Source organism: Harmonia axyridis, chromosome X (assembly GCF_914767665.1).
Source record: "Harmonia axyridis chromosome X, icHarAxyr1.1, whole genome shotgun sequence".
NCBI lineage: Eukaryota > Metazoa > Arthropoda > Insecta > Coleoptera > Coccinellidae > Harmonia > Harmonia axyridis.
This window is the reverse complement of record NC_059508.1, coordinates 34,409,703-34,414,702: the sequence shown is the minus strand read 5'-3', so window position 1 is coordinate 34,414,702 and position 5,000 is coordinate 34,409,703. Positions and strand designations below refer to the sequence as shown.

Here is a 5,000-nt window from a genome sequence, read left to right as displayed (position 1 = left end):
ATATCTAATATAATATACATCGAGACGGTAAGAATTCTTTTAATCGAAGATATACATATACTTCTCATCAATATCCAAAAGCTTATCGAAAAATAAATTACTCAACTTTTACGTGAAGAATCGTTCACCCAAACCTTATCCCCTATATATGTCAGGAGAACCCAAGGTTCCCCTCCAGACACGATTTAGCAAACTTTTCCCGATCGATCCGACCCACCGAGGCCGTCTCGACCGTCCGCTGCGCCTACTAGGGCCGATTTCTTCGGACTCCGATCAGAAAATATACCGATGCATGTCGTTAACACCTAGTCCGCCTCGTCCGATCTATCTAAACAGTCTCGACGCACCCAACACTCTTTCAAAGTCGGATTACTCGGACTCAATCTGAAAATGGACCGATGCATGACGTCAACACTTAGCCCGCCTCGTCTGATCGATCTAAGCCATCTCGACCCACCCAACACGCCTTCCAAGTCGGATCACTCGGACTTCGATCTGAAAATCTCCGGACTCATTTTTATGAATATCCCCAGTCAGTAAGAACGTTATTTCGCCAATATATACCAACAATAAACCATATTCCAATAGCTGAACCAAAAATATAATTCCCGATCCAAACGTTCTGCATCGCCCAACGCGACCACCTTCCCTATATATGTCAGGAGAGCACAGGGTTCCCCTCCAGACAACACTTACGCTCTATCCCCGACTCTCGGTCGATCGATAGGCCAGGTCAGCGGTGTCTGTTTCGGCCGAAGCTCGGACTTTGGTCAAAATGTTCCGATACAAAATTTGAACCAAGATAGATACAGATATGATTCCTTCTTAAATATACGTTGATTATCGAACAGAATATGGTAAATATTTTGCGATGACCGAGGATTTCATGAATTTTTTTTTTTTTCGAAAAAATTTTCTGTTATCGGAATTTCCTCAAATTTCATTTGGTTGCCTACTAATGCATATTAAAAACGATAATCAACAATCAGAATCATTATTTATCATTTATTTCAATTTTTATAATGAAAAACGTTCACGTCCTTTCGCGCCTCTCGATCGTCGTTTACGTGATGCATCGGTCAGCCCTAGTTTACGTGGTGCATCGGTAAGATCGAGTTCACGTTCTGCATCGGTAAGATCCAGTTCACGTGGTGCATCGGTAAGATCGAGATTACGTGGTGCATCGGTAAGATCGAGTTTACGTGGTGCATCGGTAAGATCCAATTCACGTTCTGCATCGGTAAGATCCAGTTCACGTGGTGCATCGGTGAGATCGAGTTTACGTTCTGCATCGGTGTGATCTAGTTTACGTTGTGCATCGGTAAGATCGAGATTACGTGAAGCATCGGTATGATCGAGTTTACGTTCTGCATCGGTCTGGACTTAGAGATATATTTTCGACGTGAAAATGTTCCGATACAACTTTTGAACCAGGATAGTTAGAGAGATGATTTTTTCTGGGATGTACGTTGATTGGGGAATGGATTGTGGAAAATAACTTGCCATGACCGAGGTGTTCTCGAATTTTTTTTTTTTTTCGAAAAATATTTTCTGATTTTGGATTTTACTCAAATTTGATTTCGTTGCCTTCTAATGTGTTCTAAAAGAGTAAATCAGTAATCAGAATCGAAAAATATTTTTCGGATTTTTTTTTTTTTGAAAAAAAATTTTCTGATTTTGGAATTTCCTCAAATTTGATTTGGTTGCCTTCTAATGTGTTTTTAAAGCGTAAATCAGTAATCAGAATCAATATTCATTGTCGACTTTAATTTTTATAAGGAAAAATGTTCACGTCCTTAAACGCCTCCCCATCATTAGCCCGAGTCCAAGTCGATGTCAGTCCCGAGCGGACGGTGTCAGATACTACCTATCGCCCCGGTCTGGACTTGGCGAGGTATTTCGACGTGAAATGTTCCGATACAACTTTTGAACCAGGATAGTTAGAGAGATGATTTCTTCTATGTTGTACGTTGATTGTGGAATGGATTGTGGGAAATAACTTGCCATGACCCAGGTGTTCTTGAATTTTTTTTTTTTTCGAAAAAAATTTTCTGATCTTGAAATTTCCTCAAATCTGATTGCGTTGCCTTCTAATGTGTTCTAAAAGAGTAAATCAGTAATCAGAATCAATATTCATTGTCGACTTTAATTTTTATAAGGAAAAATGTTCACGTCCTTAAACGCCTCTCCATCGTTACCCCGACTCCAAGACGATGTTAGACCGGAGCGGACGGTGTCAGATGCGACCGATCTCCCCGGTCTGGACTTAGCGAGATATTCCGACGTGAAATGTTCCGATACAAAAATTTAACTGTGATAGTTAGAGAGATGGTTCCTTTTGTGATGTACGTTGATTGTGTAATAGAATATGGAAATAAACTTGAGATGACCGAGGTCTTCTGGGATTTTTTTTTTTTTTCGAAAAATATTTTTCGATTTCGGAAATCCCTCAAATTTCATTGAGATATGTCCTAATGTGTTCTTAAAGCTTAAATCAACAATCAGAATTAATATCCAAAAGTTATTTCATTTTTTATGAGGAAAAACGTTCACGTCCTTTCCGCTCCCAAAAAGTGAGATATCATAGAAAATATCGCAATATATGTTGTTTACGGCCATACCACGCTGAAATTGCCAGTTCTCGTCAGAACACTGAAGCCAAGCAGCGTCGGGCGCGGTTAGTACTTGGATGGGTGACCGCTTGGGAACACCGCGTGCTGTAAGCTTTTTTTTTACGTTCTGCATCGGTCTGCCGAGATAACGTGGTGCATCGGTATGATCGAGTTTACGTTCTGCATCGGTAAGATCGAGATTACGTGATGCATCGGTAAGATTGAGATTACGTGGTGCATCGGTAAGATCGAGATTACGTGGTGCATCGGTAAGATCGAGTTTACGTGGTGCATCGGTAAGATCCAATTCACGTTCTGCATCGGTAAGATCCAGTTCACGTGGTGCATCGGTAAGATTGAGATTACGTGGTGCATCGGTAAGATCGAGTTTACGTGGTGCATCGGTAAGATCCAATTCACGTTCTGCATCGGTAAGATCCAGTTCACGTGGTGCATCGGTAAGATTGAGATTACGTGGTGCATCGGTAAGATCGAGTTTACGTGGTGCATCGGTAAGATCCAATTCACGTTCTGCATCGGTAAGATCCAGTTCACGTGGTGCATCGGTAAGATTGAGATTACGTGGTGCATCGGTAAGATCGAGTTTACGTGGTGCATCGGTAAGATCCAATTCACGTTCTGCATCGGTAAGATCCAGTTCACGTGGTGCATCGGTAAGATGGAGATTACGTGGTGCATCGGTAAGATCGAGATTACGTGGTGCATCGGTAAGATCTACTTTACGTTCTGCATCGGTCTGCCCTTGTTTACGTGGTGCATCGGTAAGATCGAGATTACGTGAAGCATCGGTATGATCGGGTTTACGTTCTGCATCGGTCTGCCCGATATTACGTGGTGCATCGGTTCAGCCCTAGTTTACGTTGTGCATCGGTCTGGACTTAGAGATATATTTTCGACGTGAAAATGTTCCGATACAACTTTTGAACCAGGATAGTTAGAGAGATGATTTTTTCTGTGATGTACGTCGATTGGGGAATGGATTGTGGAAAATAACTTGCCATGACCGAGGTGTCCTCGAATTTTTTTTTTTTTCGAAAAAAATTTTCTGATTGTGGAATTTTCTCAAATTTGATTTGGTTGCCTCCTAATGTGTTCTAAAAGAGTAAATCAGTAATAGGAATCGAAAAATATTTTTCGGATTTTTTTTTTTTTCGAAAAAAATTTTCTGATCGTGGAATTTCCTCAAATTCGATTTGGTTGCCTTCTAATGTGTTTTTAAAGCGTAAATCAGTAATCAGAATCAATATTCATTGTCGACTTTAATTTTTATAAGGAAAAATGTTCACGTCCTTAAACGCCTCCCCATCATCAGCCCGAGTCCAAGTCGATGTCAGTCCCGAGCGGACGGTGTCAGATACTACCTATCGCCGAGGTCTGGACTTGGCGAGATATTACGACGTGAAATGTTCCGATACAACTTTTGAACCAGGATAGTTAGAGAGATGATTTCTTCTATGTTGTACGTTGATTGTGGAATGAAATACGGAAAATAACTCGCCATGACCGAGGTGATTACGATTTTTTTTTTTTTTTCGAAAAAAATTTTCTGATCGTGGAATTTTCTCAAATTTGATTTGGTTGCCTCCTTATATGTTCTAATAGCGATAATCAACAATCAGAATCAAAATCCATGATCGGGTTTGATTTTTATAAGGAAAAATGTTCACGTCCTTTTTTTCAACCCCGACTCATTGACGATGTTAGAACCGAGCCGGCGGTGTCAGATACGACCGATCGCCCCGGTCCCGATCGTCATTCACGTTGTGCATCGGTCTGCCCGAGATTACGTGGTGCATCGGTATGATCGAGTTTACGTGGTGCATCGGTAAGATCCAATTCACGTTCTGCATCGGTAAGATCCAGTTCACGTGGTGCATCGGTAAGATGGAGATTACGTGGTGCATCGGTAAGATCGAGATTACGGGGTGCATCGGTAAGATCTACTTTACGTTCTGCATCGGTCTGCCCTTGTTTACGTGGTGCATCGGTAAGATCGAGATTACGTGAAGCATCGGTATGATCGAGTGTGCATGACGTGAGCCGACTTTTCGGCTCGATTTAAGATACCGATGCATGACGTGAACGACTTTACGGCGCGATTTAAGATACCGATGCATGACGTGAACCGACTTTTCGGCATGAAGTCAGCTAAAATTATCGTGTGCATCTTGGGTCGGTCCACGTACCGTAGATCAGAGAGGGACGACGTACATACATCGGATACATTTGTATCCAACAAGTTACGATCGTCGTCTGATCCAGCGGTAATCGGACCTACTCTCGTGAATTTATTTTGCCCCTTGAATAATTTTGTACCGATGCACGACGTGAAGTCGACTTTTCGGCATGGTTTAAGCTAAAATTATC

General features: G+C 41.7%; 1 non-coding gene across 1 annotated transcript; it reads left to right on the top strand.

Moving 5' to 3' along the window:
* Positions 1-2,607: 2,607 nt before the first annotated feature.
* LOC123688246 lies at positions 2,608-2,726 on the top strand. Its single transcript, XR_006749802.1, has one exon. It is a non-coding gene; the product is annotated as a 5S ribosomal RNA (ribosomal RNA).
* The last annotated feature ends 2,274 nt before the right edge of the window (positions 2,727-5,000 follow it).